Source organism: Condylura cristata, unplaced genomic scaffold (genome assembly GCF_000260355.1).
Source record: "Condylura cristata isolate star-nosed mole 26May11 unplaced genomic scaffold, ConCri1.0 scaffold00013, whole genome shotgun sequence".
Lineage (NCBI taxonomy): Eukaryota > Metazoa > Chordata > Mammalia > Eulipotyphla > Talpidae > Condylura > Condylura cristata.
The window spans coordinates 24,180,514-24,191,780 of NW_004567114.1; the positions used below are offsets into that span (position 1 = coordinate 24,180,514).

The 11,267-nt window shown below is 38.6% G+C and overlaps 1 pseudogene; it reads left to right on the forward strand.

Moving 5' to 3' along the window:
• LOC105853591 overlaps positions 1-8,361 on the forward strand; it is a 40,397-nt pseudogene extending 32,036 nt beyond the window's left edge.
• The last annotated feature ends 2,906 nt before the right edge of the window (positions 8,362-11,267 follow it).

Sequence of the window (11,267 nt, forward strand, 5' to 3'; positions counted from 1 at the left end):
CACTCTGTCTCTGGTGAATCCTCTCACCCTCCGCATCTCTGGCCTGTACCCCAGTTCTGTATGAATAAATAAATAAATCTTAAAAAAAATAAGGGAACATTAGACCATTTGTTATAATAGACATTTCCAGAAGGTCCAAGAGCAGCATACTTTATTCTCAATTGCACATGATCTATTCTTAAGGATAAGCCATATGTCAGAACATAAATATGTCTCAATAAATTCATAAAAATTGAAATACTATCAAGGATATTTTTTGATCATAATGGTATAAAGCTGGAAATCAGCCAGTAAGAAGAAAGCTGAAAAAAGGTTACAAACATGTGTTCACACTTGGCATGTATCAGTTAAAATAGGTTCACCTGTGGGAAGGAGTGCCTTGAACACAGGAAATTTTCGTGTTTCTTAAGAAAGTTTCCCAAAGGAGGCAGGTCTAAGTTGATTAGCAGCTCAGAAGTATCATCAAGGATCCAGTCACTTTTTATCCTTCTCTAGCATTCTGGTCATGCTGACTTTTTGTGTTCTTCCCTGTTAAAGAGGGGCAGCCACAGCTCCAAGAATTAGATCTTCACACTATATTCAAAGATGAGAAAAAGGGGGCAAAGGAGAATCACCTTTCCTATCCCTCTGGAAGGAAATACTTCTCAGGTTTTCTTCTACGCCCATGATGGGAACTGATACACAACAATCTCTAACTGCAAGGCAGGTTGAAAGCATCTGGCAATGGGGTTTAAGGTTGCACAGTTGGCTTAGACTAGTCACAATGTATGTTTCTTCAATCTTCTTAGTCTCATCTGTTTAGTGCTGTTTTTAATCTTTTACTCTTACTATGACCAAGGATGAAGAAAGAGAAAATGAGTGTTGAATAGTGACTGCTACTCGTGTGATGTCGTTAAGTCACATGATCTGCACTCTGATAAGTAAAAAAGGACAGTAAAGCTACCTAAGCTATGATTATGACTATTCAAGAAGTGGGTTTGGTCTTTGCTTGGCTCCTACTGTAGCTTTGGCCACAGTAAAAATGAAAAAGGTAACAGAGGCATCAGCATCAAAATTGTAGGAATTCAAAAGTTGCTTAATTTCTCCCATAGACCGAACACATTACCAGTAACCATTAGGAAGTTCAGCTGAGCCAAGTATGAAAGTGACACATAAAATTGTGGTTTTAAGTTGGGTAGAGAATAGTAAATCTCTGATAGTGTCTTTGCTGAAGACAACATACTTTTATGCCTGAATATTGAGGATAAGCAATTTCCCTGGTTTGGAAGAGCCACGTATTAGGACAGTCACAATGTATACATCATACCACAGGGAGTCAAAAATTTTAAAGATTTTTTGGAAATTTATGCATAGTAGAACTCAGGTGTAGGTGACAGGTACAGGGGTGAGAGGGTTCACCAGAGAAAGAGTGGGAGCAGAACAGGGAGATTTACTGAAATACACTGCTAAGGGGAGCAGCAGTGAGACAGAAAAGGTCTGTTGTGCCACATGGGTCAGCTCCCTGGCTGGAGATCACACTGTTTGCAGAAGTACAGAGCTTAGACTTAACCCTTAGACCATCAGAGAGACCCATAAAACCATTTTAAAATGCCATTTATGTGTCCATGAGCCTGTTCTCAGTAATGTGTTATATATTGATCAGAGTCTGATTGACAGCTACAGAACATATAAAATAATCTACTCCAAAAAGCAGTCCCAGGTGTCTGAGTCTCCCTGTCCTCTTTGTGTAATATCCTATTAAGAACTGGAAAGGAGAGCTGAAGAGCTGCCGGGCTGTAACACGGTAGTGATTATCGCAGAAAACAACCAAAATGGTTATAATTTTGGCTTTTGTCAAGTCCAGCCTCTCACTATACTCTACCTCTTGAAATCACTAGCACCTGGAGTCCAGTTTATGGAATGACAAAGTATGTCAGTGGTACAGTGATTATTAAGTAATACTAAATTTAAAATTAGGATACAAACTATAGCTACCAGATAACTTCGTATATGGTATATAATTATATAAAGTCATAATACTAGTTATATCCAGTTGATGTTTGGATGACTTTTTTTTTTTAAGATTTATTTATGCATACAGAACTGAGGCACAGACCAGAGGTGCAGGACCAATGAGAGAATTCACCAGAGCAGAAAGGCAGATTGAGGAAGTACACTGCTGAGGGGAGCAGCAAGTGAGACAGGAGGGGTCTGCTGTACCATGTGGGTCATCTCCGGGGCTGGGGATTGAACTGGCACTCGAAGCGGCTGGGGCTACGCTCGCTTGCAGTGCTGTGTCCTAACCCATGTGCCACCAGAGAGGTCCTAGATGACTTCTCTTTACACCTTTCCACACATCTAATTTCCCAGTAATTAACATGTATTGCTTTCATAATTAGATAAGTATCATTGCCCCTCCCTCTTTTTAAAAACCAACATTTCAGAGAAAAATGCCGATACAACAGCTGTTGCTGTTCACCATCTTGGGAAGGAGCAAACCTTTCAAGGGTGATTGTCTCTCATTAGGATATAACAATTTTCACTGATGAAAGGGATAATCATTAAATCCAGGTCAGAAGTTGTGTGATGATTTCTCAGGGAAGAGACGGCCCTGTGCAGTCTTGCTCCCTGCTGCTCCTGGCTCTCTACAGAATTTGGCAGGTTAATCACTGTGCTCTATTCCAGACTTTGTTATTTTTAGCTCTGTTGGCTTCTAAACTGTAAGCCAACATGCAGTAGAAAAAGTATCTTGCAGGTCGTCAACTGATCCCCTTGAAAGGGAAACAGCCCTTCACTTAGGAGGAGAAACACTTGCACCAAAAGGAAGAATGGCATGTTATATTAGAAGGTATTTAAAGGAGATGAAATCAAGCTGAAAGCCCTGGGTTTGTAGGCTGCTGGGCTTCCACAGCAGTGAGAGCTTCAGGTACTCTCCATGTCCCGCCACTCTGCCTGCACTGGGCTCTGGCTGAGGCTGCCTCTTATTCCTCACACGCGGCCACTGTCCCTCTGCCCCCAGCGCTGCACATGACTCATCACTTCATTTAAGTCACTGTTCAGATTACTGCTCAGGAGCCATTCCTGAGAATTTGGGTCTGTCTGTTACCTTGCTTCAGTTTTCTTCATATCAGCTACTTTCATCTGAAATATTACAAAATGCGCCCTAGTGTACGTGTTCATTACCCACCCCCCCTTCTCTGTTACAACAGAAGCACGGTAAAAGCAGGAACTTTGCCTTGTTTAGTAGTCTCAACACTGACAGATAAAGTCAGCTTTCAACAAATGGTTGTATTATAAGTAAACAAATGAACAAATCTTCTTACTCACCCCACTTGTGAAGGTGACCTTGTGCAACTTTATGACCCCTGAATCTAAGTTTAATGTTGATATCTTGTCTCCCTCCCTCATCACCATGATCACTGCTGGGTATTAAGTCCCTCTCTTTACCTTATTTTCGTTTCCTTTTATTCTTGTCTAGTTCATTTCCTTCAACTATTCCTCTGAGGAATTCCCTTAGAGCATCAGCCTTTTTCTTGGTGTCTCCTTTGTGCTTTTGTGTGTGTGTGCTTTTTTTTTTTTTTAACCAATTTTATTGAGGTCTGACTTACAATTAAAAAATATATATTGGGGCCTCCCTGGTGGCATAAGGGTTAACAATCAGTGTGATCACTTTGATGGCCTGAGTTCCATGCCAGCCAGGAAACTAACTCACTTGGCACAGCAGACCTCTCCTGCTTTGCTTGCTGTTCCCCTCAGCAGTGTATTTCATTAGATCTAACTGCTCTGCTCCCCACTCTGTCTCTGGTGAGTCCTCTCACTCCTTGGCATGTCTGGCCTACACCCCAGTTATTGTATGCACTAAATAAATAAAAATGAATCTAAAAAAACAAAGCAAAAATTATATATTTAGGTTGTGATTTATGAATACTATATAATGATCAAGGGAACAATTCATCACGAAGGTTTATACCTGTCATTAATATTTATGTATCTAACACAGGCACGCCAAGTTATATAAAGCAACTATTAACAGACCTAAAACAACATTTTGACAAAAATGCAATTATTGTTGGACACCTTACACCACTGACACAAATGGAGGGATAGATCACCCAGACAGAAAGTTAACAAGGAAATAAAGACCTTAAATTAGTGTTAGACCAGATGGACTTAATGGACATTTACAGAGCTTTCCATCCAAAAAGAAATGAGTATACTTTCCTGTCAAGCTTACATGAACATTTTCAAGAATAGACCACATACTGAAATACAGAACTTATCTCAGAGACTATATGAAAATAGAAATTTTATCAAGCATCTTCTTAGACCAAAATGTTGTAAAGCTAGACATTCATCACAAAAAGAATCCCAGAATAAACCAAAACATGTGAAGATTAAACAAAATGCTTCTGAATAATTCCTGGGTCAATGAAGAAGTCACTGAAGAAATTAAAAAGTGGAAACTAGTGAAGAAGTTAGAAAGTATCTGGAGAGACAAGCTACCACATTGTACAGGATCTTTAAAAGCAGCACTATTAGGGAAGTTCATAGCATTATAGGTCTACATAAAAAAAGGCAGAAAAATCTGAAATGAACACTTAACTTTACAGAGGAAGGAACTAGGAAAAGAACAAATGAAACCAAAAATCAATAGAAGAAAGGAAATAAAACTTAGAGCAAAAATAAATGAAATGGAAAATGTAAAGATAGTCCAAAAGATCAGTGAGACCAAAATCTGGTTCTTTGAAAAAACAAACAAACAAACAAAAAAAAAATGCAAACTCTCGGCTAGGCTTACCAAGAAAAAAAGAGAAAACCCAAATAAACAGAATAAAAAATGAAAGAGATGAAATTACAGCAGATACTAAGGTTCACAAGAACCTACTATGAATGTCTCTATACACAAAAAGTGGACAACCTAGAGGAAGTGTACAGATTTTTAGGTTCATACATTCTTCCAAGACTGAACCAGGGCAAAATTGGCAGCTTAAACAGCCTAATCATAAGCATAGCAATTGAAAGTGATAAAATGTCTCTATGAACAAAAGGCCCTGACCAGATGGCTTCCCCAGTGAATTCCACCAAACCTTCAAAGAGGACCAAATATGTATCATATTCTAACTCTCCAAGAAAAACTGAAGAGCCCAGAAATCTCCCCAACATATTCTATGAGGTCAACATTACCCTGTCTCAAAACCAAACACAGCCTGTAGAAAGAAAGAAAACTATAGCCTGATAACCCTGATGAACATATATGCAAAATCCTCAACAAAATCCTAGCAAACCAAATATAGCAATACAGAATACATCTCCATGATCAAGTAGATTTCATCTCAGGGTTGCAAGGCTGGTTCACATATCCAAGTCGATCAGTGTCAACAGAATCACCAGATTTACAAAAAGAAGATAAAAATCACACAAACATTCAACAATATTCAGCATCCATTTATGATAAAAACTCTCAATAAAATGGGAATAAATGGAAAACATCTAAACACAATAAAGCCATGTATGACAAACCCACAGCCAACTCATACTAAGTGGTAAAAAGTGTTTCTACTAAAAACAAGAATATCCACTGTCACAGTGTTTAACTTACTATTGGTAGTCATTTCCAAAGTATTTAGGCAAGAAAGAGTCATAAAAGTAATCCAGATTGGAAAAGAAGTGAAATTGTCACTGTTCTCTCTATATATAGAACCTAAAAGACTTCCAAAAACCCTACTAGAAGTAATAAATATAGTAAAGTGGCAGGATACAATATCAATACACAAAAATGAGTTGCATTTTTATATACAAACAGTGTACCAGAAGGAAAGGAAATTAGAAAAAGTGTCTCATTTACAACCACCAAAAAGAATAAAATACCTGGTAATAAACTTAACAAAGGAGGTGATGAAAAATACAAGACTCTATTAAAGCAATAAGACATAAAGAAATGGAAAGCTATCCTGTGCTCATGGACTAAAAACATCAACACGATTAAAATAGCCATACTACTTAAATAATTTACAGATTTGTCTTAGTTCTATCAAAATCCCAATGACTTGTTTCAAGGAAAAAGGACAGTAGTCAGTGAGCAGGTTGCCAGAGGAGTGCCCTGAAATACTGGTAATGTTTATTGTTCTGGGTGGTGATTAAAATTTTGTGAAAATTCTTTGAGCTTCTGACTTGTGTGTTTGTCTATACCTATGCTCTACTTCAACAAACAATTTTACTAAAGGAAAAAAATTAAGTGAAAAGTTTTAGAAGTGCAAATTCTAAAATCATATAACTTGTAAAGAAGGTTTGTATCTTACTGAGCTACCCTGTGATCAAAGATTGCTTATTAAACTTTTATCTCCCCTACAGAGCTACTCCAGAAATTATTTTAAGCTTCAGATTGATTGTCTGCTTCTGCCTGTCTTGACAGGCGGCTATCAGATGGTGCAGTCCCTGGGTTGTGGAATGCTGGCACCTGGGCTCAGTGGCAGCTGTGACAGCAGCACTACGGCTTTTGTGGAAGGCAGAACTAATGGCAGCAAGGCTGTATCTTGTGAAGTGCCTGGGCCCCCATTTGAAGAGGCACTAACTTGTGGGGAATTGTGGGGCATAATGATGTCATGGGGCTTAACTGAGAAGCCCGTGGCCCCCTCTTAATGGCCATCACATCTACCTCATCAGGCTGCCCACCTCTGAAGAAAGAAGTCCATCACCACTTGACATTGCTGGGAGTCATTTCATCCACTGGAGATTTTTCTCTAGGAAAAGGGGTCATATATATCGCTTACTATGGAGGTGAGTGCTAAATAAATTGAAAACAAAATGGTTTTTCCTGAAGTGGTTTGATCCACTTTACTTCAGAGCTGTGGTATTTGCTTTTCTGGAAATTTTTTCCCTCAACTGATATATCCTGAAGTCTCAGTTATCAGCATGGCTCCCTCCTTCACTGCTTTTGAGTTCTTACTGTCATTTTCTCAGTGAAACTCCCAGGGCAAACTCCTCACCTCTCATCACTCAAAAACTCTAACAGATTTCCCTCCCTCCATGGTAGTCCCTATTCTCTTTATATTTCTTTCGTGTTTTTATGTTTTCTTTGTAGTACTTACCACTTAACATGCTCTGGGGTAGTTTGTTTTATCATCTGTCTCTTTCTTTAGAATGTGTATTCCGGGAAGACAGAGATTTTTATCTTTATTGTTCACCACACTCAGAATAGACCTGACACATAGAAGGTGTTCTGGCGATGCTTATTGAGGGAAATAACACTTGTAAACATACATAACATAGTGTCACAGCAGGCATTGACAACAGCTGGTTTTGTCTCTTCCTTTTCATTAAATCATAGACTCCAAGTAATTCCTTGTAGTCAGAATATTACAGGGACTCAGAATAAACCAGAAAACTTGGATTCTGTGAAACTTTTGCTAGGGCTCCCATAACAAAATATCGCAGCCAGGGTAGCTTAATCACAGTTATTTCTCAGTCTAGAAGACAAGGAGTTCAAGATCAAGGTGACTAGAGTTTGTTTTCTTCTGAAGCCTCTGTCCTCAGCTTGTAGGTAGTTTCCTTCTTGCCATGTCTTCACAGGGTCTTCTCTCTGTGTTCTAATCTCTTCTTATAAGGACATTAGTTATTTGATTAGGGCCTACCCTAATGTCCCCATTTTAACCTAACTATCTCTTTGCAGTCATATCCTGAGGTTTTGAAGGTTATCACTTCAATGTATAAATTAGGGTTGGATTGCCTATAATAATAGATTCTATCCGATCTTGCTGAGAGCTCTGTGATGAGGTCAAATCGCTCATTTCTTGCGACTTCAGTTTCTTCCCACCTTGGAAATGAAGTTTGTAGCTCTTGTTTCTAATATTGACAGTATGTCTAGTTTTAAAAGTGGAAAGTTGGAAAGGGAAAAAGAAGCAAAATGATTTACATCTCCAGTGGACAAGGTTTGGACAGTTGGAGTCAATATACATGGAGATTATCTGTGATAACAGATTTCTTCTGGGGAATAGCTGAGTTGGTGGTTTTATTTTTCAAAACTGCTTCAGCAACGTGTGAAATAGACAAGAGGCTATGGGAATGCATCTGATTCCAGATATGATGGAAGAGGGTCATCCCAGGAAATGCCCTCAGGAGGATGGGCCAAATGAATCAGCTTCTAGGCTCTAGTCCTCCTCCAAAGGCTGGTGAATGAGGATGGTAAACATTTGCTCTAAAAAGCAGACAACTGGACATGCACAAAGCTGAAGAAAACCATCCAGGAGTGGGGGCTGACCATGTTGGATGCGTACAGGAACGTGCATGTCTGAACGAGAACTGCTCTGTGTCCTCACAGATGAATGAGGTCATGTTGGGAATTCCTGTACAGGCATCTGGCATGACTGATAGGCAGTTCTGTCAATGCACATGTTTATCTCCTCTGTTTGTTTTTTATTGTCTATCTATAAAAATAGTAATGTAGTTTTGATAAGTAAATATTTTTAGGTTTCAAAAGTGGCCTCATCTTTATAATTAAAAAAAAAAACTAAATTGGAAGAAAAATAAGATTATTTACTTTTAGTGTCATCTTCAACTTCTGAAATACTGTGCATTTTTAATTTTCTCTCATTTATAAATTGCACTGTACTTACTTTTGTAGTATGTATAGATTATCTGTGTTCTTTTTTTTTTATTTTGCAATATTTGTCCCATGAATTTTAATACAACATGTCTGGTTCACTATTAGGGTATTTAAAAAGTGTAACAGACAAACCTGAGCTACAAACTGAAGATTTGCTGGGTAGTCTTTAAAATCATGATTATCAAGGCCAGCTGAACAAATTTCTCTTAAGACCACTTAAGAAAACCACTTTTCTTACGACCACTGTCTCTTGGCTTTAAACCCCATCTGTATGTTGGCAATACAAAGTTCTTCACCAGAATGGAAACTACAGTTACAGACTTTGTCTTCTTTACCTGGGGCCTTGAAAAATGAAACATGTAATAATAACTTAAAATATTGGAAAAATGAAAAATATATATTATTCTACTTCAGTGTTTTAAAGACCTTGAAACCAACTGTTCAGGTAAAAAGCATTTTTAAATCCATTTATAAATATTTATTAAACCCTAACTGCCAGGAAATGGGAATATAGTGGCATATGACACTTCTCTACAAAAATAAGAAAAGCAAAATACAAACTTAAATATAATAAATAAAAGTGGAATGTTGGTTCAACTTACAGTGGGAGAGAAGCAGGGTTAGGTGGAAAAGAAAAAGAACATATACCTGGGAACTACTCTATGCCAGAGTTAATCTCACTGAATCCATGAACTGGGGCTTATTGCTCCTGTTACTTCCATTTTACTGATGAAACTCAGTTTACAGTTATTCCAATCTACCTAGAACTCAAAAGTGCACACAGGTCCCTCTGCTTACACATATGGTTGAAAAGTGCTTGCTTTGGCATTTACCTCACCTGCCAGGGGTGCCCTTCTACAGGGCACAAGAGGAAGGTGAGACTCCTGCCTCTCTGGGGTGGTAATTCTTCTAAAAGATGACAAGATAATTCATTTTTATTGTGGTTGTTAGTGTTGTAGTAGTGGGTAATGTTCACTGAAGCAGTATCAACAGATATATACAGGTAAAAGCAGTAAATGCTAGAACAAACAAAACTAATCTGTAGTGACAAAAGGCAGGTCAGAAGTCTCTTGAGGGGATGAGTGATAACTGCAGAGAAGCCTGAGAGAACTTTGGAGGAGATGAAATGTTCTGCACCTTGAATGTGGTGGTTGTTATAATTGTATGTAATTTTGACAAAAGTCAGGTGAATTATACTATATGTAAATTAGGCCTCAATAAATTGATTTAAAGAGAAAGAGAAATCTGGTAATCTTGTCACCCAAAAATAACCACCATTACTATTTTAGTGTTTTTATGTGACAGGGCACCCCCTTCCCAACACACACACAAAATGCAGGTGTGTGCACACATACATAGTATCACACTCCGTTCTGTTTTTTTTTTTTCAATAAGAAAACTTTTCAATGTCGATGCATAGAATGCAGTATCAACATTTTTATAGCAGTAGACTACAACACTTTGCTAGTACAATGTGACCTGCCAAGTTCTGTCTTGGAAAATTAAGATGTTTCCAGATTTTTACTATTACTACTACCAGGAATATTCATATAACTAAATAGTTGAGAATGCCCTTAATTACTGCCACAGAATAAATGCCTACGAGTAAAATGACTGAGTCCAAAAAAGGTCCACTTTAAAAAAAAAGAAATTTGATATATCTTTCAAAATTGTCTCCCTAAAAGTGATCCTAGTTTATGCACCCGCTAGCAACCTCTTGGTCTTGATTTTTGACCAGTTAATATCATGGATCTCTATGGAAACAAATACAAGGTAAATATCATCAACTGACATATCAGTAATCAACTGACTGAAATCTCACAACTTTATACATCTTTGAAGTCTTACAGTCAGTGTCTCTCTCCCGCCTAATTTTTAAAAAAGATTTATTTATGCACACAAGAGCTGGGGTATATGCCAGAGTTGCTGGGTGGGGTTGGGGGGGGATGTGGGAAGGGTGAGAGGAGAGGATCAGAGACAGATTGAGCAGGGAGCAGAATAGGCAGATCTACTAAAATACACTGCTGAGGGGCACAGTGGGAGAGACAGGAGAGGTCAGCTGCGCAAGCTCTGCTCTGCTCTTGTGGGTCAGCTCCATGGCATGGATTGAACTCATGTTGCAGTGGCTGCTGATAGCTTCTTAGTACTGGGCTTTAACCCCTCGCTCCACCAGAGAGGCCCCTCATCCCTAACTTTAACTGAATTCTAGGCCAATAAAGTTACAGTGGTTTCAGGTCATAAGACTCATAAAGAATCCATTCAAGATGCAACCTCAGGAAAGTACCCACCACTGACCTGCTGAAGGAGCAGTGAGTCAAGACACCAGAAAACAATCACACCATCCCAGGCTCAGATACTCTCAAACTGCTATATCAAAGCAGCTCCCCAGGGATGCCAGAGATTGGGGCCTGCAGCTACTGTGATTATCTGCAAAACTACAGTTGTTTCTACCTTATTCCAGCCTTTGCTGTGGCTGCTTGTGGCCTTGGGGTAGTTAATAGTCTCAGTTTCCTCAATAGAAAAGTGGAGTTAGTAACTGTACCTATTTCTGGGTTTTTGGAAGATGATATAAAGGAAATTCATTAGCAGGTGTCTGAATCCCAAGGAGGTATTAATGTTTGCTAAGTTATTTTCATCTGTCCATCCCTCATACTTAGGTTCAGGCAGCAGAGAGCCTGACAGGAAC